General features: G+C 37.6%; 1 pseudogene; it reads left to right on the top strand.

Annotated features, from left to right (window-relative positions):
* Positions 1 to 22,948, top strand: LOC138079729 (developmentally-regulated GTP-binding protein 1 pseudogene; annotated as a pseudogene).
* The last annotated feature ends 3,821 nt before the right edge of the window (positions 22,949 to 26,769 follow it).

Here is a 26,769-nt window from a genome sequence, read left to right as displayed (position 1 = left end):
ATGTGTGAGCTGATAGTACTTGGGAAAAAAGTTAGAAGGAATAAAAACAATGACAGAAATGAAGGAACACAAATAACAGAAAGCGATGGAAGTTCTGAAGGAACACAAAGAAGAGAAACTGATGAAAATATAGTAAGTGAAAGAGTGAATACAAATTTGTGTCAAACTTAAAAGAAATGGAGTTAAGGAAAATTGAGAAGAATCAGAGAGACTATATTTAAAAAAGAAGACAGGCAAACCAAGCCAATATAGAATAACTGGAGTCTCCAAAGAGAAAAAAAAGACAAAACTATATATTCGAATATTCCATTCTAGAAAACTCTCATTTTCTGAAACTAGCAGAGTGTATCACAGCAGTAGAAGTGAGCCAGAATGACCAATAATAAGCTATATCCCAGTCAAGTTATTAAACCTTGACAATACAGAAAGCAGGAGAAAGTGGGGGAAGGGAGAGAACAAAGCAAGCTTCAGATTTCTCTGCAGCAGCAGATAATAACAGAATAGAGTGAAAGAATATCCAAAATATCATCAAAGAAAGAAAAGCTCAGGTTTATTATACACACAAATGTACAATAATTATATAAATATTGTTTCCATGAACATTCTTAAGTATCTACTTAGAAAACTGTTATAAAAATCATTTTTTCAAAAAGTCAGATTGATTGACTGAGATCAACTAATTATATTGATAGAATTGAGACTAAAATAAAAATGGAGATTAAAGTGGCTTGACCACATAATTTCTATTTTCATTGCTCTTTATTTCCTCCTGCATCTTTGTTTTCATCTGGAAAAGTTTCCCTGCTGCCTGAATAAAACCCTTTAACATCTTTTTGTGCCATGTTACTGACAGATACTCACAGTTTTTGTTCACCAAAAAATTTATTAATTTAACTTTCATTGTCAGTGAATTCTTTCACTCAACAGAGGATTTCCAGTTGGCATTTTGAAGTTGCTACTCCATTACCTTTAAGACCACAATTCTTTTTTCTAGCAAGAAATCACTCGCCGGTGATCACTGTTGCTCTCAAGATAATCTTTTTTTTTTTTTTTTTTTTTTTTAAATTCAGCTGCACTTGGCATTTTCTTACATCTTTTGAAGTATTATATTCCCTATCTACTCCTTCTCTCAACAATCCTATTAAATTAGAATGACTCACTTGTGTACTTCACATTCTCTTGCTTATTTTCAGTCTTGACTTGTCCATGTTCTTTCTGGGCATGTTCTTCTGACCTATCTATTAGTTCACAAATGCTGTCCCCATCTATATCTAATATATTGAGAAATCTTTACCGATTATTTCTAAATCTTGTTATTACATTTGTTGGCCTTAAAATAATTTCTTTCTTATGGGTCCAGTTCTCTACAAAATTAAGTTCATATGTTATCTCCTTTCATTTATTTGGGGTGGGGGGCTCTCTGATGGCTCCACTATCTGGAGACCTATGGGTCTTTTCCATTGCTTATTTCTGCTGGGCTTTTTTCACCCTGTTTCTTCTCCTTGTGCACCATGACATCCTGAATATTTTATTATGATGTTACCAGACATTGTATTTGCAAAATTTATTGTATAAATAATTTTATTTGAGGCTCAAAATGATGTGAGGTTTCACCAGAGGTAATTTATCTTTGGTTTCTGCTAGGGAGGAGAAGGGGATGACAGAGGATGAGATGGTTGGATGGCATCACTGGCTCAATGGACATGAGTCTGAGCAAGCTCCAAGAGTTGCTGATGGACAGGGAAGCCTGGAGTGCTGCAGGCCACAGGGTCACAAAGAGCTGGATATGACTGAGTAACTGAGCTGAACTGAGGGGTCAGTATAAACATGGGATTGTCTTTATCCACTCCTGGAAACTGAAATGTTCCAGAGCTAACATCAGTCTCCATGACAGCCTTTCTATTTCCAATCTTCCCTTCTTCTAAGGCTGTGGCCTGTTGAGAATCCTCTGCAAGGACTTTGGCACCCACCAGACCCCAATTTCCTTCACAGGCCTTAGACTCCAGCTCTGCTCCCATAGAAATATGGAATAAAATTAGAGTGGTTTCTTTCCTGACATACCTCAAAAGTAATCATTATAAGCAAAAATTTAATTGTAACTTTCTTTCTTTTTTTACAATTTAAATGAACTACAGAAGCAATGAGGAAACTATGGAGAATTCGCATATAAACTTAAAGTTGGAAAGGATATTCATACAACCACTCAAAACCCGGGGTTCTCAATGAAAAGATTGATAACTTTCACTACCAAAAAAAAAAAAAAAAGTTAAGAAATGCCATAAATGAATTCAAAAGGCAACCTGGGAAAATATCTGTGATTCTAAAACAGAAGAAGAACAACTCATGCTAGAATGTATGTTACAAAAACTAAATCACAAAAATGAAAAATGGCAAAGGTTATGAGAAGAAAAGAGAATGCAAGCAGCTGCTAAACACATAAACAGATTTCAAACTCATCTATAATGAAAAAAAATAAATTTATCTTGAAAAGTCACCTGATCTTATCATATTTGCAAAAACTGAAAATTCGAAATAACAGACTATGAGGAAACAGAAATCTTTATATACCGCTGACTGGAATACATACTGGTGCAATTCTTATGAACAAAAATCTGGCAATAGCTATCAAAATTACAGAGATCTTTAACACCACAATCCAATATATGACATATTTTTCAGATATGCTTGCAGAGGTAGAAAAATGAAACAGATGTACATACATTCTGTCTTATAAGCATACTGTCTTATAGCAAAAGTTTACCTTTGTAATATCAAAATATACGTCAAGCCCATATGTCAACCAAGACATATCAAATAAATTATGACATGTCAAATAAATTATGACATGTCAAATAAATTATGACATGAGGACCATAATGATAGCTTTTATTTTCATAGATATACCACCATCCTCACACCTATAATGTATCTTATTATATATAAAATTTAAATGAGTACTAATATACCCTAAAATGAAAAACACAGTAGCACCAATTAATATAAACCCTATAAAGTAAGAAACAAAATAAAGTAAACAAAGATTTATCTAAGCATTCCAATTGACTTTGCAGATTTCTGTATGGACAGGAATAATGAGGGTTCTGTCAACAAAAGGAGAGATTGAGGAGAGACTCTACTGGGACCCATCATCCAACAATGTGTTTTAGAATATAGGAATGGTATATTTTATAAGCCTTTCAATAACAGAAAATAACTCTTGGTTGCCTTCAGAACTTCATGACAAATTGACTGGAAATAAAATTCTTAGATAAATTTACCTTTTGTTTTAATATCAGGTATGTAATTACTTCACTAATAAATTCCTCTCCATCATCTTATGAAGTCCATGATAATCGTGACTCCCATCACTTCATGGGAAATAGATGGGGAAACAGTGGAAAGACTTTATTTTGGGGGGCTCAAAAATCACTGCAGGTGGTGATTGCAGCCATGAAATTAAAAGACGCTTATTCCTTGGAAGAAAAGCTGTGACCAACCTAGATAGCATATTGGAAAGCAGAGACATTACTTTGCCAACTAAGGTCCTTCTAGTCAAGGCTATGGTTTTTCCTGTGGTCATGTATGGATGTGAGAGTTGGACTGTGAAGAAGGTTGAGCACTGAAGAATTGATGCTTTTGAACTGTGGTGTTGGAGAAGACTCTTGAGAGTCTCTTGGACTGCAAGGAGATCCAACCAGTCCATCCTAAAGAAGATCAGTCCTGGGTGTTCATTGGAAGGAATGATGCTGAAGCTGAAACTCCAATACTTTGGCCATCTCACGTAAACAGTTGAATCAATAGAAAAGACTCTGATGCTGGGAGGGACTGGGGGCAGAAGGAGAAGGGGATGACAGAGAATGAGATGGTTGGATGGCATCACTGACTCGATGGACATGAGTTTGAGTGAACTCCAGGAGTTGGTGATGGACAGGGAGGCCTGGCGTGCTGCAATTCATGGGGTCGCAAAGAGTTGGACACGACTGAGCAACTGAACTGAACTGAACTGATTATTTTATCTGCTTCTTTTTCACCTAAGTTTGCATCTGATATAGAATTAAACGTAAAATAAATACATTTTAAATTCATAAATGAGCAAATGAGTAATGCAAAGAAATACAGAAAGCCCCTATCTCTATTATTTCATTTTCTTCTAGCATTTACCATTTGAGCAAAGGTATCTAAGGAATGGCAAATTGTGCTCTGTAGTAAATAAGCTGTATGTTCTAAGTTCATGTTTACTGGTTTTTTAAATCCTTCTTTGACTTTAGTAAAAATATGTCTCTGTGTGAGACTTTTATAGTCTGTACCACAGGACCATTTTAGTTGAAACTATTTGGATTCAACATTTAAATACCATACCTTTACTAAAATGCAGTTATGTCAATCAGTAATGCTAGATCTTGGGCAAAGATGCAAAGACAGTGATAACTAATACAGGGTACTTCCCTTGTACCAGATACTCTTTCAAGGGTCTCATAAAAAATATATATATATATATATATATATATATATATATCCCAAATTAACTCTCTGAAAGTGGGTTAATTATACAGGTGAGTCATCTGAGATAACAAAGGTTAAGGATGTTGTCCAAAGGAAAGGACCATTTGGGCGTGAAGAGATTCTTTTAGATGCTTAAGATAAACATCATCTACATGTATGTAAAATACGTATGCACAGAATAGATGTGCAGAAGAAACTCAGTAGAGGTTACTTTCAGGGGGCACTGGAGGAATAAGAATCTACAGTGAGAGGAGAATTGATGTTTTACCATAAACACATTTGTATAACCTGAAAGGTTTGCTATGTGCATATGTTACACTTTCAGTTTAAAAATAAAAAGAGGGAAAATACTACATATGTTCAATTTGAGTTATTTACACTCCATTTGGCAAGAGATGTCACATGAAGCGAGGAAAGACAAGGCCTAAATTGTCAATGTCTTGCTCATGGTCTGTCCTGTTTCACAGAGAGTATTTAAGATACTTTATAGATGTAAAAAATATGCATTTTATATATGATACAAATAAAACTTTAGGGAAAAAATATAATACAAATATTGTTTGTTTATCCTTATTTGAATTATTTTATATTTAATTCATTTTAAAAGGTTATTGTGAAATATATGTAATATATCCATGCATTAGTTACTTTATTTATTAATAGAATGATTTCAGTAGCTACATGTTCTGAGATGCAGAGGCATTTCTTTGAAAACAGCACTGGCTTTTTTAGTCCCACAATTCCAGTCTTGTAATCATTCAATATCAAATCAGTAACAAATCTCATAATTCTCAAAGCTATGCTGAGGTGGTATGATGAGATATCAGTCTAAAATATTGTTTCAGTTGTCAGGAAAAACACTTGTAAGGAGAACTAGTCTATTTGTCTGCTTCAAAATGAGCTTTAAAAAAAAAGCTGTAATCTGAAAGACAAGAAATAAATGACAGAAGACAAGACTGATAGTTGGATGAGCCACTACCCTTATTTTGCCTTCAGCTCAATCAGTCAACAAAAAAAATAATAATTCACAGGACACAGGATAGAATGGGATGTGGTTGGCAGAGCTTTCTTCACTTTTGAGATAAATACAGGTAACCAAAGACCTTGAACCTTAAGAAAAGCACTTAATATCTATTGAAAAGTGCATTTTAAATAAATACCTATTTGCTGTAAAAAGGATCATATCATTTGAAGAGAGAACGGCTAGCAATGACGGCTGACATTTAATAACACATTCCAGTCAACCCTGCACTCTACATTCATTGTCACATGTAATATCCCAGTTTCTATATGTTCAAAATGTTTAAATAAGTGCCACGAGGGTAAGTGACTTACTCAAAATAAAACACCCTAGAAACAGAAGAGGAGAAACTCAAATCCAAGACTATCAATTCTAAGTCCAGAGTTGAGCACACAGCATTTATTCACCAGATATTTATCTCACTCCTTTCTGCTAGGTACTCTGTTAAAACTTTAGGATTCAATTATCTGAAGGAGTTTACTTGTTAATGGGGAAGATTAATAATATCAAGTTAACTAACATTTTTAAAGTTATATTTTGTGATAAAATAAATGATGGAAATGAAGAGTGAGCTGTGCTTAAGACTGAAATGATGCCTCTTTCAGTGGGGGACCTCTGAAAGCCTTCTCAGAGGTTGTGGCACTGAGCTGGGCTCTAATGACCAGAAGAAGCTGCTTGTATAGAGCAGGAGAAAGGACATTAGAAAAAGAAGTAAAAACAAAGTTAAAGGTTCAAAGAAAAAACTTTACCTGTTTATGGAACAAAAAGGAGGTCAGTTTTCTGGACTGTGGAACCAGAGGGAGAAATCTACAGAAAAGGGAATGGGGCCAGATTATTAAGACTTTATTTACCAGGAAAGGAATTTGAATTTTATTCTAAATACAACAGAAATTCATTTAAGGAGTTTAAAACCGAAAATAACTAATTTTAAAATACATTTTTAAATATAAAATTTGTCTGGCAAATCAACAGTAGTACTGTTGACTTAATTGTACAACCTATACTTGAACAATGATAGTTTTGAGAATGAAAGAAGGCCATACTAATAATTACACCATAACAAAGGATCTAAACTAGGACTATTCCAGGTAGATTAGTTGGGTTTTGCTACATAGCATTATACCCAACATTTACTTAGCTCATGATTCTATAGTCAGACTTACTCTGTGATCTGGCTCTGCTTAGCTTAATCCCTCTGGATTCAGGCAGAATGAAGAAGGCCAGTTGGTGGCCCAGTGACCTAAGATGGCCTCTGGATCACTCTAGAGTCACTTATCTGGCTGTTTTTCATCTGGGTATGGATGCAAATGTGCCACTGATCTCTACTTATCCACCAGGTTGACTCACCCACATGGTAACAACAGGGTTCTACAAGCAACAAAGGCTGAAGCTACAAGGCCTCCTGAGGTAGAGGCTCATAACCCATTACAAGTTGTACTTACTTCTTCATTTGTACTACATTCAGTGTGTCAAAGAAGGCCGCAAGGCAAGCCCCAGGTTTAATGGGTGGGGAACCAGGCTCCACCTTCTGTGACAGTTACTGTGAAATACTGTGGCCTTTTTGCACATTTGTCAACTCTCAAGTTGACAGTTTGGGACGTTGGATAAGATGGATGTTCTGTGTTAGAATAATCCTTTAAACCCTTCATAAACCATCCATATTCTCAGAATAAAGTAGACATCTTTAAAGTAGAGGCTTAAATCAGACATAATTTCCAAAAATACAGGTCAAACGTAGAAGATATTTGCCCATTCATGCTCCTATGTCTCCTGGTCATTCAAATTGCCTCTGAGGCATAATACTCTTACAGCTCAAGGAGTCTAACCCTTGAGCAGATGTTTTGATGGTAGCTGAATCACTAGTGACTGCAACAGGATAATTAATTGCCTGTAGGGGCAGGAGGAGAAGGGGACAACAGAGGAGATGGCTGGATGGCATCACCAACTCAATGGACATGAGTTTGAGTAAACTCCAGGAGTTGGTGATGGACAGGGAGGCCTGGCGTGCTGCAATTCATGGGGTTGCAAAGTGTCGGACACGACTGAGTGACTGAAATGAACTGAACTGAACTGAACTTGCCATATGATCTAAGGAAATTCAAAGGACTCATGGTAAAACTTAAGAGCATTATGAAGGAAGTGCAGGTCTCACAACCTGATGTGTTATTAGCTTTACACCTCTTCTGGTATACTCATGTCTTGTGCCTATGGTGCAAGATCGCCACTAGCCCACAGTGTAACCAGATCCTCACCTCCTCCTCCAAGTCAACTCCCAGTGGACCAAGATTTTACAAAAGATTTTCTTTTTTTTCAGCCATGCTGTGTGGCATGGGATCAACCAGGGATCAAACCAGCATGCCTGCATTAGAAACACAGAGTCTTAACAACTGGACTGTCAAGGAAGTTCCCAGAAGTCTTCATTTCGAATCAGTTCTGATGAGATGGATGAACTGGAGCCAATTATACAGAGTGAAGTAAGCCAGAAAGAAAAACACCAATACAGTATACTAACACATATATATGGAATTTAGAAAGATGGCAATGATGCCCCTGGATGCCAGACAGCAAAAAAGACAAAGATGTGTATAGTGGACTTTTGGACTCAGAGGGAGAGGGAGAGGGTGGGATGATTTGAGAGAATGGCATTGAAACATGTATACTATCATGTAAGAATCCAGCATGCTTGGGGCTAGTGCACGGGGATGACCCAGAGAGATGTTATGGGGAGGGAGGTGGGAGGGGGGTTCATGTTTGGGAACACATGTACACTCGTGGTGGATTCATGTTAATGTATGGCAAAACCAATACAGTATTGTAAAGTAAAATAAAGTAAAAAAATAAATTAATTAATTAATAATAAAAGCTTCCTAGAATATCTTGATGGGCTACCAGGTTTGAGAACCACTGATGTTATAGACAAATTTATAGTTGAACCTAGATTCTCACTTACTCTTACTCATCTGTTTTCTTGGAACTAAAGAAATAATAATGCATAAGTTATTTTCTAAGACAAGACAAAATGTTATTTCAATTTCTGTGAAATACTTTCACTAGAAAAAAAATTTTCCATCACTAAGAAATCCTTCTTAAGCACAATATATCTCAAATTTCAGACACCTGGTTCCTATAAATTAGAATAGTTTCTTAGGGATATGGCTGGCAGATGCCACTTTTATGGAGTGAATCTTCAGGACTGGTACAGTATTCTCCTGAAAAGAATACTGAAATGTATAAAAATGAATGATAACAACCACAGAGTGCATAGAAAAGAAAATTCTCCTCAATCACACCTAAACTTATGGAGAATAGAATCAGTGCCAAGAGCAAGGTTTGCCATTTCTTCCTTTTGTGTACACCAAACATTGTTAAAGTAATAATAGCAGTAATGCTATAAACACTGAATCCTACACTATAGCCTCCACAATGCCTCTCACTAAGCACTGTGCTTGCATTGGTCTATTTAATCTTCACAAAATCATGAGATAGGAATATTATCCCTCCTTCAGAGATAAAGAATCCAGAATATAAGACTGTTAAGTAACTTATCCAAGTCACACAGCTGCTGATAGAGCTGGGATGAGACCAAGGTCATCCTATTTCAAAACCCCAAAATTCACTCATGACTTTAACCTGTCACAGAGTGAGATGAAGGAGCACAGCAAAAGCAGAGAAGTCACAAGAAAGCTGAAAACATGGTCCTGATTTCTCAATATACACTCAGAAATGACTACAAATTTGGCTTCCAAACTTGAGCTTCTCCCAATTCACAAGTCAGGTAAATATAAACTACTCCCAGTGGAAAATGAACAGCTCATTATGCTCTAGTATTATGCTCATCTTCTAGACCTTTGCACTTAAGAGAATATCATTAAGCTAAAATGTGGGGGGGTTCCATTTTGGAGGGGGAGTATTGTTTCTTTTACCATATCCATAACTGTCAGTGAGATGAACATTTATTTTTGTGCTTAATCAATAAAAAATAATGGCATTCAAGGGCTGCCCACCAAGTGAACAAAAGTCATTGGTAAAAATTATTTGTCAAGTCCAATTGAATGGGTCCATACAAACGGGCAAACAGGAAGCAATGCAAGTCATCTTCTAACACATACCACTATATGAATGTATCTTCCTACAAGAAAAAGGACATTTCACCAATTTGCCAAGTAGGTCATGGATTTTCACAACTACTCAAGTAAAAATTAGCCATATATGGATTATTATCAGGAATAATTTTGATTGAAAGTGATTTATGTCTCACCTAGCAATAAATAGTCAGTGCAGATCATTTGAATATAGCTTGCACTCTAAATTTTTGCTGAAAAGCTTTTCAAATCATTAGTAAAGACTTTAAAATATATATAGCTCTACTTTTTTGCTTCTGTTATTATATCTTCTAAGTGGGAATTTGTCTTGTGAAAATTTACACAGCAAATACTTTGAGTTGTTTTATTAGATGTATTCCATAGAGACATTGCTTCCAGTAAATGGAATGTGTGTGCGTGCTAAGTCGCTTCAGTCCTGTCTGACTCTGTGCAATCCTCTGGACTGCCTCTGTGCAATCCTATGGCCTGCAGCCTGCCATGGGGTTCTCCAGACAAGAATACTGGAGTGGGTTGCCATGCCCTCTTTCCAGGGATTTTCCCAACCCAATGATTGAAACCACGTCTCTTACATCTACTTGCATTGGCAGCTGGGTTCTTTACCTCTAGCACCATCTGGGAAACCCAAATGGTGTATTTAATATTACATTTATCTATCACATATCTTTATCTTCTCTTGGATATTTTATGCTTATTTTCTGTGCTATCATTATTAAGAATTATTAAGAACTGCCTAAATTCATTTTAGGTACAATTTAACAAATCAAATTTAAATGTTTTGCAGATATCATAAAATTCCCCTATGACTCAGAGCTGCATGCTGGGTTCAATTATTTGACTGTATCTAGATGTGAGTCAAGAGAATAAAACCACATATTTTCTGGGAGTATCTTCACAATTTTATAAACCCTCCAATCTCCTCCTATTTTTAAGAACAAAGAAGAGGCACGAAGGGAGGTGTAAGAGCATTTGACCCAAATATCAGATGTGTAGAGACCTGTATCTACGTTTTAGAAAGTAAGAAAGGGTGATGTTTTACCGTAAACACAGAAGTGCTGAAATACATCAATGCTGCAAAATCAGAGTGAGATTGCAGGGCCAAGGTGACAGGAAAACTACACGGTCTTAACAAGCTTGTAAGAGGACATTGTCTTTCCTTTAAAATGCTCAGTTTAAATTAATTCCTCATAATTGCTGTAGAAAAAGAAGGAAATAATCTTTACTCTTCCAACAACTTGATAAAATCTTTAATCTGTAGGTAAGCAGAGTGTTCAGGTGTGTCAGGAACTCCACTTAAATAAGTAGACAAGAAGCATACCTACAAAGCCCATCTAGATGGAAAAAACAAACAAACAAACCTAAAACTTTGCTTTGTGGAGCTGAATAATACAATGAGTTGTTATACCAATCAAATTACATAAGAAATGGCCAAATGTCTGTTTTGTGCTGTGTGGAGACAGACACTAACAATCAAAGCTAGGGAGTTTTAATGAGGAGACTTAATTAAGACACACATCATCTTACGAAAACATGAGTCTTTAATTCTGAGAAAAATCACTGCCAAACTCAGTTCAGCTGTGCTAATTAGCAAAGACTGGGAATTCAGAAAATCAGGCTATTAGAAAAAGGTATGCTAAAGAGTGACTATAGAGTATTGGCCACAGAGTATATTGTCGTGGTTCTGATCCTACGACAGAAACTCATAGATGTGGAAAGGGACAGGTCTTCGAATAATACTCGACCAGACCTTTCCACGAAGAGCAGAGTTCTATAAACATCCTGACACCTGGGAACCTCAAAACCAGAGACCAAGGTTTTGGTCTCATTACATTCTTTGGCTACCCTTGCAATTTTTGAATAGCTCACTTTAATTGAAAATAGTGTCTTTAATTGAGCTACATCTGTCTCTTTAGGGTTTTCATTTATTGCTTAATTCTTACTCTCTGAAATTATCCAGATGAAGTCTAACCCCATTTCTCATAAAATATATCTGTTTTCTCTTTATTAACACAACAGGATTCCCTGCTGTTTCTACTATCCCTCACATAATCCCACTTCCAACCTTACCACCATCTGCGTCAGTCTCTTCTGAAAAAGATCAGTTGCTGTTTTTCTTAAAACTGGTGTTACCTTGAAGTGTAATCTGTTCAGTGTGTCTCCAGTACTCTGGATTCTAGAATTTTGTAATTGCTACCTAAGTTTGCAAAAACATTTTGGTAATTAAAACACACTGTTCACTAATTTTGAACTTGTAATCAGCTAAAACACCTGTCTTTTTCTTATGAAAAGCTATTGAGCCAGGTTCCTCTGTATTTGATACTCTACCAGCTGTTTATTAAGTTCAATTTGTTTAATCTCTATCGAACAAGTGATCAATGTACACTTGTTAAAAATTAGAAAATCAGCAAGATGAGCAACAACATAAATTAAGTATAAAGCATTGCTTTACTCCAAACATTTGAAGAAAACTGCTGTCTACATTTTTTAAATACTTTCCCAACTGCCTTTTCTATACATACACATGCTGACTGTTGGAAATTTATGTGAATTTTTGTATACATACACAAAATGTAATTATTATATATACTGTATACTATATGATATATAGTATTATTATTGTTCAGTCGCTCAGTCGTGTTCGATTCTTTGTGACCCATGGACTGTAGCCTCCCAGGTTCCTCTGTCCGTGGGATTTCCCAGGCAAGAACACTGGAGTGGGTTGCCATGTCCTTCTCCAATAAGATTACTATAGTATTACTATATATACTAGATATAATAATATATACTCTTATGATCTACCCTTTTTCTCAATTGCACTTTGTAAATGTCTGTAAAATTTTAAAGATACATATTTTCCACCTATGTTTTTCTTTAAAAATGCCCCCACAATATTTCAGTTTTGGAGGTAACATTGTTCCAGGTTCTATGGCTATGTATAATAATAAACCACTTCAAAATGTAGTGACTTAAAACAACAGTATTCATTTTGTTCACAAATCTGCAATTTGGAAGCATTCAACAATTTGTCTGCTCTACTTAGAATCAGCTGTAGTGACTCAAAGGCTGGAGGCTAGCATCATCTGAAACCTCATTCACTTAGATGATTAGTAGATACTGGCTGTTGGCAGCAATCTTACCTGGGGCTTTCTGCTGGAACACCTACAGGTGACCTTGCCATGAGGTCTGGGCTTCATCCCAAGCTGAGTTTCAAGGGAGAAAAATCCCAAAGGGGAGAATCAGGTGGAAAGTCTTTTGCCTTTAAAAGTCATCCAGTTTCACTTTCATCATCTGTTACTCAGTGAAGGAGCCATAAAGTATTGCCTAGGTTCAAGGGCGAGGAAAATGGTAACTAGGGAGTGACAAGGTTAAGGAAGAACATGTGGAACTGAAAATACTGTTGTGACTATCTTTGGAAATCAGTATTTCCAAAGCCATAATTCATTTAACCTCTTTAATACTATTTAAAAATTTCACCAATATAAAAACTGCTGCAAAACAATTCTCAAATAGACATTTGTGAGTATTTACACAATTATATCCCTAAGATATTCTGAGACCAGTGCTTACAAAGTTAAGCACATTTTTTAAGGCTTTTGATAGATATTGGCGAAATGCAAATTCAGGACATGAATGGCAATTTAACCTTACTTATTACTGTATTAAAGTAAAAGCCCATTTCTTAACTCTAGCTTAAACCCTGGGAATTACCAAATTTCATAATATTAGCCAGTTCTATATTATTGTTATTTAAATTTGAGATTCTTTGATTACCTTTGAACATTTTATATGTCTACTGGTTATTTGTATTTCTTCTTAGAAATTGCTTTTTTCTTGCCCTTTGATCACTTTTCTTTTGAGCTCTCTCTTTGAAGTTTTTGTTAGAGAGTTTTATGTATTAACATTAAAACTTGTCAAATATATTGCAATGCTTTTCCTGTTTTGTTATTTGCCTATTATACTCTACGTAAAGTTCTTATACTTTCCTGTTTGCAAAAGAATACTCAGCTATATGTATACATTCAGTTCAGTTCAGTTCAGTTCAGTCACTCAGTCGTGTCTGACTCTTTGTGACCCCATGAATCGCAGCATGCCAGGCCTCCCTGTCCATCACCAACTCCCGGAGTTCACTCAGACTCACGTTCATCGAGTCAGTGATGCCATCCAACCATCTCATCCTCTGTCGTCCCCTTCTCCTCCTGCCCCCAATGCCTCCCAGCATCAGAGTCTTTTCCAATGAGTCAACTCTTTGCGTGAGGTGGCCAAAGTACTGGAGTTTCAGCTTTAGCGTCAGTCCTTCCAAAGAACACCCAGGGCTGATATCCTTCAGAATGGACTGGTTGGATCTCTTTGCAGTCCAAGGGACTCTCAAGGGTCTTCTCCAATACCACAGTTCAAAAGCATCAATTCTTCAGTGCTCAGCCTTCTTCACAGTCCAACTCTCACATCCATACATGACCACAGGAAAAACCATAGCCTTGACTAGACAGACCTTAGTCGACAAAGTAATATCTCTGCTTTTCAATATGCTATCTAGGTTGGTCATAACTTTTCTTCCAAGGAGTAAACATCTTTTAATTTCATGGCTGCAATCACCCTCTGCAATGATTTTGGAGCCCCCCAAAAATAAAGTCTGACACTGTTTCCACTGTTTCCCCATCTATTTCCCATGAAGTGATGGAACCGGATGCCATGATCTTCGTTTTCTGAATGTTGAGCTTTAAGCCAACTTTTCCACTCTCCGCTTTCACTTTCATCAAGAGGCTTTTTAGCTCCTCTTCACTTTCTGCCATAAGGGTGGTGTCATCTGCATATCTGAGGTTATTGATATTTCTCCTGGCAATCTTGATACCAGCTTGTGTTTCTGCCAGTCCAGCGTTTCTCATGATGTACTCTGCATATAAGTTAAATAAGCAGGGTGACAATATACAGCCTTGACGTACTCCTTTTCCTATTTGGAACCAGTCTGTTGTTCCATGTCCAGTTCTAACTGCTGCTTCCTGACCTGTATACAGATTTCTCAAGAGGCAGGTCAGGTGGTCTGGTATTCCCATCTCTTTCAGAATTTTCCACAGTTTATTGTGATATGTATTCATATAGTAAAACAATTATGTCATTGCTGCTTAGTTGCTAAGTCATGTCTGACTCTTTAGAGACACCATGGACTGTAGCCCGCCAGGCTCCTGTGTCCATGGAATTCTCCAGGCAAGGATACTAGAGTGGGTTGCCATTCCCTTCTCCAGGGGATCTTCCCAACCCAGAGATCAAACCGGAGTCTTCTATGGCAAGCGGATTCTTTACCACTTAGCCACCAGGGAAGCCTCTCTTAAAGACCTACACCTACATAAAAATTAACCTATATTTTCTTCTAATATTTTAAGATTTAATTTTTATATAAAATCCTTAATAAATCTGAAATTTTGGTTTATGGGAAGAAGAAGACTGCATTTTTTTCTAAATAATTATCTATTTTCTCAAATACTGTTTAAAAATTGATCATCTATCAATTATTTTTGTATTATTTATCATATGCCAAATATATATTTTAAAAATTTTTTCTTTATGATTCCATTTATCTGTCATTTCCAATTTATATCAAGCTATACTACCCATTTATCAATGAATTCTTACTACACTATTCTGCTGCTTTATGGGCAATGATATATAAACTTTTTTGTTTCTTTTGCTCATTTGAGAATTTGATGGACTGTTTAGATTCTCTGCTTAGAGAAATATACATATATGCATACACAAAATTGTTTTCATTCAATTTCTTACAATTACCCATCTCTGACATCCATATAAGGTGTCTTCATCTTTGCCAATATCGCATGAATTTAACTCTAAGTATTTTTATTTTTTAGATTGTTATTTTGATTGAGTTCTGTTTTGCATTTCATTTTGTTATATTTGTTTGTTGATAACATATAAGGAACCTGTTGACTTTGTTAATTCTTTTCATCTGGAATTCTTTTTTGAATTCTTTCAAATCTATTTGTTTCATAAAGTTTTATGTGTTCTATATAGGCTTCCCTGGTGCCTCAGATGGTAAGGAATCTGCTGCAGTGCAGGAGACCCAGGTTCAATCCCTGGTTGGGGAGGACCCCTTGGAGAGGGGAATGGCTACCCACTCCAGTATTCTTGCCTGGATAATCCCATGGATGGAGGAGACTAGTGGTCTATAAAGTCCATGGGGTCACAAAGAGTCAGACATGACTGAGAGACTAACACTTTTACTAGACAATCAAACCATCTTCATTGAATATAATATGGCCTTCTCTTCCACAGCATTTAAATATGATATATATCATGTCAGAATGTTTACAGTATATATATTGGTTATAATACCTAGAACAAGGCCTTCATAATAATAGATATAATATACTTCTATTTTACTTCTATTATTTTTTCCATTTTTTAATGCCTGAGTTAATGAGAATGCAACTAAACTTTCACCTGGTTACATGTGCAAGATAAAAATCCTTTACTATGTTCAATTTCCTTCTGTTTTTCATACATTTTTCTTCTATTCCCAGTTTATTAAACATAAGTGCCTTTTTAAAGTTTTACTGAGATATAATTCACCTACCATTAAATTCATACTTTTAAAGTGTAAATTTTAGTGGATTTTAGTATGTGCTCCAGAGAAGGCAATGGCACCCCACTCCAGTACTCTTGCCTGGAAAATCCATGGACAGAGGAGCCTGTTGGGCTGCAGTCCATGGGGTCGCTAAGAGTCAGACACAACTGAGCGACTTCACTTTCACTTTTCAGTTTCATGCATTGGAGAAGGAAATGGCAACCCACTCCAGTGTTCTTGCCTGGAGAATCCCAGGGACAGAGGAGCCTGGTGGGCTGCCGTCTATGGGGTCACATGGAGTCGGACCGACTGAAGCGACTTAGCAGCAGCAGCAGTACGTGCTCAGTTGTGTCTGACTCTTTGGGGCCCCATGGACTATAGTCCACCAGGCTCCTCTGCCTATGGAATTTTCCAGGCAAGAATACTGGAGAGGGTTGCCATTTCCTTCTCCAGGGGAATCTTTCTGACCCAGGGATCAAACCCACATCTCCTGCATTGCAGGCAGATTCTTTACCACTAGCACCACTCAGAAAGCCTGGACTTTAGTATAGTCACAAAATTATGCAACCATTACCATTATCCAGTTCCAAAACATTGTGTCACTCCAAAAGGAAATCATTTGCTTCATTTGCTAATAGTCACTCCTCATTCCCTGCTTCCCCCAGGCCCTGGTAACCACTAATTTACTTTTAGTCTCTATGAATTTGCCACTTCTGGACATCTCATATAAACACTTTCTTAGTGAATTCTGCCTATTATTTCAACTCTAAAGATTTTTCTGAATCCTGATTCTACTCCAGATCATATTAGCTATTAATTTTGTACTTCCAGATAAATGTTGATCAATTTTACAAGTATGCCTCTGCATCTTAAGTCATTAATAAATTTCACAGAAATGTATCAATTACTTATGCAACCTCTATGTAGGCATCTCCTGTTATTTTGGTATTAATATAAAAAGTTAAAAATTTACTCATCTTTAGTCATCTTGTCTGCACATCTCAATTTTGCCTAAAAAAACTGTTAAGTGATTAGGTTAAAAAATAATACATTGTTTCTCCTGTACCAATCAAACTTTGCCAAATGCTGAACTTAGTTTTGAAAGAAAAGTTTATTCTAACTGACTACATAGTACTCCTAATCAGTGAGCCTTGTTCTGTATGTGAATAAATTATCTCTTTCATAATGAAAGCCAGAATCTTTTCTAGTATTAACTACAAACTTAATGACACATGATTTTCAGAACAAAACTTTTAAAAAATCAAAGTGCCACAGCTTTTCCTTACTTAACATTCTATGACTTTTCCGTTTTCCATTATATCTGAAAAATCAGGCAATGTGGCAATTACTAATTCTTCACTTTAGTATCTGCTTTGTAAACTCCACAGTGTAGATGGATAAATGGTAAAAGGGGAAACAGTATAATCCACATCAATCTGCCAAGATTCTAGTGATTCTTGACCTACCGTTTACGAACTGTTCCACACTGAATGTTAACAGATAATTCAATATATCATTTCTCCCTGGAACATTTGATCACTATAAATTATAATGAAAGATGAAGAGTCCTAGACTCTGACATACACAGCAGTGGGTAGAGAAGGGCCAAAGAATGGTCCCATAGAGCACTTCGGATTTTCATGCCCCTCCTCACCAACAAGGTCTGATACCAGCTTCTGGGGCTAGGCTGGACCTGCCATCAATATGCTAAAGGTGGTGAGGCAGGTATGGATGCTGCTCTGTCCACGCAAGCTCCTTTCCTAGCCCGATTCTTCCCACCCCTTGGGCTGTCAACTGCAACCTCACTTTTGGAGAGAACTGACTTGCCACCAGAGTACATTACTTTTACAGCCTCAGTCTCAGAAGACATCCATCTTCTGGAATCAATCTCTTTCTAATTCCGTCTTGTAAAAGCACTTGACCTCACAGCCCACCAGAATTTTGGCCTTGTGCAGATGTGTGCATACATGTATGTACACTGTAGAACCAAAACAAAATGGAGTCACTCATGTTGGAGACAAAATGGAGCTGGTTAACGTAGACACATGAAAGAAAAATTAAATTTAACTTTATCTAACATTAGTTGCAGGAAATTGACAGCTTTTCTCAGAAATGAGCAGAGTACATCAGCCAATACACAAATGCCAAGTGTGTTCACACCATCTTTAGACTTCATTGATCCTGACTTAGCTACCTTCACCCAAAAAAGGAAGAAGCCACCAGGTCTCAGAAAAAGACAAATAACTTCTGCATTTACTCCATAAACATCCTTTAGTTCTTAGAAGTCACTTGTGTTCTTTTATTTTCCTCTGGCTTTTTTTTTTTTAATTTCCTTAGGAATGTCAATGTCTTTGTTACTGGTTTCTAAGAACTCATTTATGACGAAGGACAGTAACCATTTGTCATCCAAAGCAAATGAAATATATTTTATTGGCATCAATTTACTATGGTGGTCTGTATTTTGATTATGTATTAAAATATAATTATGTAGTGATTAAAAAACAAAACAAAAACTGCAGTCAGTAAGCAAGAGGAAACATTGCCGGTCGCCTTGAGTTTCCTGGTTTTGCAGGCCATAAGCTTTGAAAATAAATTCATCTTTCTGCTTTGATTTTTTCAGTGTGCAGAATTTGGTTTTGGACACTACATACTTGTGCACACATAAAAGCCAGAAGTCCGTACTAAATGACACAGCCCATGCCATAAAAAAGAAATGACAGAAAACCTTCTTCAAAAAATGGGGAACGGAAGGTTTGTCTGCACCCTGCTGCACTGTGTTGTCATGGGGAGTTAGTGAGTGTCACACTGAACTTTCGCAAGAAGTAGGAGGTATCGCGCCTGCGCACAGCAGTAGCTACTGCCGGCGGTGGCAGGTCCGCTGGCAGATGTGTGACAGAAGCAATCTGTGTGGAGGCCTCTGCACCCCGGGGAAATCGCCATCATTAGCAGCATTTTAGCCGACACCTGTGGGATCAAAGCCGAGATGGCTCGAACTAAAAGTACAAAACCACTGTTTAGAGGTGCTTAAGGCGAGGAGATCCAACCAGTCCGTTCTAAAGGAGATGAGCCCTGGGTATTCTTTGGAAGGAATGGTGCTAAAGCTGAAACTCCAGTACTTTGGCCACCTCATGCGAAGAGCTGACTCATTGGAAAAGATTCTGAGGCTGGGAGGGATTGGGGGCAGGAGGAGAAGGGGACGAAAGAGGATGAGATGGCTGGATGGCATCACCGACTTGATGGATGGGAGTTTGAGTGAACTCTGGACGATGGTGACGGACAGAGAGGCCTGGTGTGCTGCAATTCATGGGGTCCCAAAGAGTCGGACATGACTGAGCGACTGAACTGAACTGAACTGAAGGCTCTATCAGAGATGGGAATACCAGACCACCTGACCTGCCTCTTGAGAAATGTATATGCAGGTCAGGAAGCAACAGTTAGAGTGGACATACAACAACAGACTGGTTTGAAATAGGAAAAGGAGTACGTCAAGGCTGTATATTGTCACCCTGCTTATTTAACTTATATGCAGAGTACATCATGAGAAACACTGGGCTGGATGAAGCACAAGCTGAAATCAAGATTTCCAGGAGAAATATCAATAACCTAAGACATGCAGATGACACCACCCTTATGGCAGAAAGTGAAGAGGAACTAAAAAGCCTCTTGATGAAAGTGAAAGAGGAGAGTGGAAAAGTTGGCTTAAAGCTCAACATTCAGAAAATGAAAATCATGGCATCTGGTCCCATCACTTCATGGGAAATAGATGGGGAAACAGTGGAAACAGTGTCAGACTTTATTTTGGGGGGCTCCAAAATCACTGCAGATGGTGATTGCAGCCATGAAATTAAAAGACGCTTACTCCTTGGAAGGAAGGATATGACCAACCTAGATAGCATGTTAAAAATCAGAGACATTACTTTGCCAACAAAGGTCTGTCTAGTCAAGGCTATGGTTTTTCCAGTAGTCATGTATGGATGTGAGAGTTGGACTGTGAAGAAGGTTGAGCGCCGAAGAACTGATGCTTTTGAACTGTAGTGTTGGAGAAGACTCTTGAGAGTCCCTTGGACTGCAAGGAGATCCAACCAGTCCATTCTGAAGGAGATCAGCCCTGGGTGTTCTTTGAACGTGAGTCTGAGTGAACTCCGGGAGTTGGTGATGGACAGGGAGGCCTGACATGCTGCAATTCATGGGGTCACAAAGAGTTGAACACGACTGAGTGACTGAACTGAACTGAACTGAACTGAAGGCTCTCTCTGTTAAGCTTCACAGAAAACTCATTTCTCCAAAAGGTGGTGGTGCTGGTGAGCCAGAAGGTTTTGGTGTGGCCAAGAGAGGTGATGCTCCAATTGAGTTAGTGGGCTTTCTAACTGTGTGGAAGTCCACGCAGTTCAGTAGCTTGGCCGAAGTATATTCCAAGGTGGTCGCTGGGATTCACTCCTCTGACCCGTGTGTCATCAGACACAAAAAAATCAAAATCCAGCTCCAGGAACCCTCAAATATCATTGAAAGTGTCAAGGATGAGAAAGGTAGAGAGGCTGTCATGTCATTGCAGTGGCCCGAATGTGTAGCTTGATCCTGAATGTTCTGGGGGCTCTGAAACCTTTGAGACATAAGAATATAATTGAAAACGAGCTGGACTCCTTTGGCATTCGCTTGAACAGCTGCCGGGAGCCAGCGTGAGGAATCCCACCCGTGACAAGGTCATGCAGCAGAGGCCTTGATGGACAAGGTGAATCAGGCCTCAGGTTTTCCCCCTGGTATTTCCTGAGCATGTACCCCCCAAAAAAACAAAATCTGCCAGTCTTTACTGTACTCTGCTTTTCCACTCCTCTGACACTCTCTGGAAAAAAGTTAATTCAGGGCTTCAGTCTCCTGCAAAAGAATGTCTCGGCTTAAAACCCCCTCTGATAGCTCTCTAACTTGCCTAACAGATTCCCCCGGACTTTCTACAGCTTGTGAATTGTTTACAGTCTCCCAACCAAGAGAGGCACAGGAAGCTGAAAACATCCTAGGATTGCAGGGGCTTCCGAGGTGTCAAGATCATTAGAATAAAACTGATTAAGCGTTTCATGGTTGAGCCAATACTTGCTGCCAAATTTTCATATCTTTTATTTGTTGATATAGTTGGTATATAGAAAAAACAAGTAGCAACATTAGATCTTTGAGTTAAGTACCTTCTTTGTTATAACCCACTGAGCCTTTGTTCTATAGAGATGTAACTTTAGTGCTTTAAGGAGATGCAGATTAAAGAAAAACACTTCAGGGGAAACGAGATTAACATTCATTAAGGAAGAGAGCCAAAAGGTGTTAGCAAGCCTCTTGGCCAGATGATAATGTAAATCACCTGAGACCTTTTGTATACAAAAAGATATACTGAAAAGGTCACGACTGCTGCCCCTGCATGACTCTGTATCTTCCATTATGTAAAATTTAGGGTATATAGTAGTTTGGATGTTAGCAACACTAGACTTTTGAGTTAATTACTTTTCTTTTGTTATATATCACTGCACTCCTCTTGTGCCCTTGCTATGTAAGAATGTAACTTTATTTAGTGTTTTCTGAGGGTGGCACCAGACTTTGGGAAGATCAACACAAATAAGTCTTCTGGTTGACAAACCCTTATCAGAAAAAAGGCTGTAAAATGTTAATTGGCCCTCTGGCCAGAAGATGATGTAAATCACCTAAGGCTTGTGTATACAATTAGATATCCAGAGAGAAAGCTTGATTTTGATAAGAGTCTGGGCTGCTAAAGCTGCATAACTTTGTATTACCCATTGATCTCTATGTACAATCAAAAAGGTATAAAAGGCGTTTCTAGACAGTAGAGGCCGGGCCAGTCATTGGAAGGACTGGTTTCCCCTGTGTCTCCTCTTTACTCTAATTTCAGGCTGAATTCCCATCTGGGGCATGGAGGCTCGCCATGTCTACTTATTTGTCCCGGCTTCTAAGATCCGTAAGAGAGAGAGCCCAAGGCAGGGCACTCTCCAATATTCAAACGGACGCCGGTGGCCTAACGTAGATGGTGCAGGCTCCTTGTCTGGAATTTTATTGGCTTTCCACGTAAACCAAGTTATTCAGCCTCTTTTCTCCACTTAATTTTCCTACTACACTATTTCTTCCTAATCTAATCTTATATTAATAAATAAATAAGTTTTTTCCTTGCCTACTCCATCTCCCCTTCGAATCACCCTGGATCCACCGGGGCTGGACCCCGACAAACAGCAAACCCTTTTATATTAGCTTTCAGAAGATGGATAAAGGAAGCATTACTCTGAAAGCCACTTGCTGCCAGAGTGAGCCGGATGCTGAAACTGTAAAGAGCATTCTAGCTGAGTACAAAGTTCATAATGCTGACGTGACCATAGCAATACCACAGGGAATTACTTCACTGATGAGGTGGAAAGAAGCAATTTATATCCTCTGTAACTGTGTGATAGTTAAATAAGATTGATCAGATCTCCCCTGAGATATTGTATATCATCTATAAGAAGTCTCACTGTACCCACCTCTGCCCATCACTGGGATTTTGATAAATTGTTGGAGAAGATCTGGTAGTATCTGAAATTTGTGAGGACTTAGACCAAACCCAAAGGCCAGTTCCCAGATTAAACATACCCAGTTCAATGTTACCTTACCCGGGACCACAATGGAGGATTACTGCTGAAAATTAATGAAAATATTATCAAAGAATTTAAATATGTTCCAGTCTGTGTTTTCTCTATGAGAGACACACACGAAAATAGTTAATGGTTGGGGAATAAGAATGTCATTCTGACATGTAAACCTTCTCTTTCCCCATGTTCTATGCCAACCACTACAGCTTTCCCCATGACCAAGAAGCCTACCCCAAACCCATTCTGGATTTGGATCAGGATTCATAGGAGGGAGATGGAGGAACCCAAACTGGAACTTCATTTATCTTCATGTCATCTTGTACTTGGAACTGCATGAAGGGCCAGGTTGAAAAAATATATATATATTCATTAAGATTTATTTATTTATTAATTATCTATTTGATGATTTATAATTAAGATGGCCATAGGATCATAAACATTTTTGAAATCTTGTTCAGGGTGTGAGTATGCAAATCTGCAAATATGTAAACAAGGACACTTTAACTAAGGTGAGGCTAATGAATGTTTAATGAATTCTTGAGCGACATAACCTTTCAGTGATGTTGCTATCTCTGATTTTCATGCTTGCATATAAGACACATCAGTAATTACTTATTTAAACTTTCATCTGTCATCATTTAATTAGTGGAAATAAAGAAAAACATGAATATATTAAATTATTGGAAAAATGACAAAATATTATAAATACCAAAGAGAAAAAAATTGTGAAAGCTCATTTAAGACCACTTCTGTTATTTTATAAATATCTGTATTTACAAAGCTATATTAAGATAAATATCAGCTTTATGAAAACCCAGATATTTCCTGTTGGCTTATGAATATGATTGATAAGAACTGCTACAAAACAGAAGAAAAGGTAAATCTTTAAAATATTCAATTTTGGAATGTGTCCATGACCTTTTGTGCCCTGTGCCAACGTGATGAATTATTCATAGAACACTGATAACAGTGTGACACATAAGTCTTATACACAAGGAATCACTGAACTGGGAAATGGAAGATTGTAATTCTCATTTTGCCTCTGTCATTACCTTTTGACCTTAGTCAATTCATTCATTCATTCATTCATTCAACAAAATCTTAGGAAATTTCTCCCATGTGCTATGCACTGTACCAAGGAATGGGATGTAGCAATTAATAAAATGTCCCCAAACTCATAAAACTTAAAATACAATCACTTAACTTGTATTCATTTACTTTCTAGTCAAGACACATAATTTTTTTTTAGTCTCGAGTGTTTTCATTTTTAAATGAAAGAATTGGGTATTTATAATATCCTATCCTGAGTCCTCATCAATAAAACACATGTTTTCATATGTTCTTCATAATAATTATAGGTTGTCCTGTTGCAAAGTTCTTATGTTACCACCAGCAACTGTTTCTTGAGCCAACTGGCATTCTGTAATATGTCAGATGCTATCAGGGTACTCACTAAACAATGCACATGTCCATTCCATCTCCTTGAACTAACTCAGAGCATTCCAACCAGTGTGAATGGGCTGTGGGAATGGGAGATGATCGTAGTTCCCTCCAGCTTTAGAGTAGTCTGATAAGGATATGCTAGGTTAGAGTAACTGGCTTGTGATCTCCTAAAGGAAACACCCTCATATATCTCCTTTATTGTATTGTACACGTATTTCATTTTCTAGGTATACCATGATGTGAAAGAAATTGGGAAGTATTACTCTACCCAACAAATTTGCAAAATAAAAATGCAAATATTACAAAATATTAAAGAAAAAAGCAAATATAAGAGCAGAAAAAAATTAGGAAGTAGTTACTGTCAAGTTCTAAATGTCTTTTAGAGCACCAAAACTAATTTAATATTATCTACATAAAATTGGAACCAACAGATATTAGACTGTTTCAGAGAATACAAAACTATACATAATTATGCCATCAAATCTAAAGTGAAGGAATAAGTAGCATCTTTTGTCAGAAGTCTCAAGCTATAAATTAATTATTTCAGTTAATGAAGCAATGTCCACTTCCCCTTTTTAAAATATGTTTATAAATAATCATTCTCTAAAAGGGTTATAAATAGGCTCTATGTTTATAAAGTTGAAAAATATACATTACCAAATCTAAATTCCACTGATTACATCCCTTTCATCCTAAAGAATAATTTTTTTTTTAACTTTACAATATTGTATTGGTTTTGCCATACATCAACATGAATCTGCCACAGGTATACAAGTGTTCCCCATCCTGAACCACCCCCCTTCCCTGTACCATCCCTCTGGGTCATCTCAGTGCACCAGCCCCAAGCATCCAGTATCGTGCATCGAACCTGGACTGGCAATTCGTTTCATATATGATATTATACATGTTTCAATGCCATTCTCCCTAATCATCCCACTCTCTCTATGTCTCTTTTGCTCTCTCACATACAGGGTTATTGTTATCATCTTTCTAAATTTCATATATATGCGTTAGTATACTGTATTGGTGTTTTTCTTTCTGGCTTACTTCACTCTGTATAATACTCTCCAGTTTCATCCACCTCATTAGAACTGATTCAAATGTATTCTTTTTAATGGCTGCGTAATACTCCATTGTGTATATGTACCACAGCTTTCTTATCCATTCATCTGCTGATGGACATCTAGGTTGCTTCCATGTCCTGGTTATTATAAACAGTGCTGTGGATAATTATTTTTAAAGCTTTGTTATTCTGACTTAAATATAAGTAAATAAATTGGGTCAGAGCCCTGATTTATATAAGAACTCCTGTTGGTCCTACCTACCATCCCTCAAGTTGCTCAAATCTGTCCACCTGCGATATCTGTCTTTCATGTCTATCATCCAGTCCACCTCCCCATTGTTTCCAGGATGCTTCTCTGTACTCTGCAAAGCGTTTTTAAGGATCCACTTTGCCTATAGAAATGGCTTTCACTGAAGGATAAATATGCAAGCTACTATAGCCTCAAAACTGTTTTAGGGAGGGATTTGTATGTTTTTCAAGTAGATTTTATTTAAGAATTAATGACACTGGTCAGCTTTCTAAAGTCAAAGTCCTTTGATATGGCACCCAAAGTCCTTCTTGATATGCCCTCAGCATTTCTCTTTAGTCTTTTCTCTTATTATCCATATTGGAAATGGGTAGTAAACTGTCATGCTCGATTACTTCAGTCCTGTCCAACTCTTCGTAACTCTATGGACTATAGCTCACTAGGCTCCCCTGTCCATGGAATTCTCCAGGAAGAATATTGGATTGAGTTGCCATGCCCTTCTCCAGAGGATCTTCCAGACTCAGGGACTGAACCCACGTCTCCTGCGTCTCCTGCATTGCAGGTGGATTCTTTGCCCACTGAGCTACCTAGGAAGCCCAACGTGGTCTGCATATGTACTAAGTACATACCAAGTCACTTCAGTCATGTCCAACTCTTTGTGAACCTATGGACTGAACCCGCCCAGACTCCTCTATCCGTGGGATTCTCAGGCAAGAATACTGGAGTGGGTTGCCATTCACTCCTCTAGGGGGCCTTCCTGACCAAGGGATCAAAAACCCGGGCCTCATGTCTCCTGCATTGGCAGGCAGGTTCTTTACCACTAGTGCCACCTGAGAAGCCCCAACTCTGTCTTCAGTTCCACCCAAATATTGGTGCATCAAATGCTGGTGTATTTAAACATTCCTTTCCTTTGCTTATGATATCCTCCACCTGCACTTGTCACATCCTTCAAGTACACTTTTCTGATCTTCACAGATAAAGTTAATCACTCCACTCCCTCCACGTTTTACATCTGCTGCTCTTACAACATAGAGATAAAAGTGTGCTTCTGTCCACCTTATCTGCTAAATAGGATCCCTCTGAGTACAGACAGTGTGGATTGTGTCTTATTCAACCAGTGTAAGTCCAAGCATATTAAGTACACAGTAGTTATAAATTAAAGGAAAATCTTTCCTATGAGATTTTTAATAATATTCATTGA

This window comes from Capricornis sumatraensis, chromosome 5 (genome assembly GCF_032405125.1).
Source record: "Capricornis sumatraensis isolate serow.1 chromosome 5, serow.2, whole genome shotgun sequence".
Lineage (NCBI taxonomy): Eukaryota > Metazoa > Chordata > Mammalia > Artiodactyla > Bovidae > Capricornis > Capricornis sumatraensis.
This window is presented reverse-complemented; position numbering and strand designations above follow the sequence as displayed.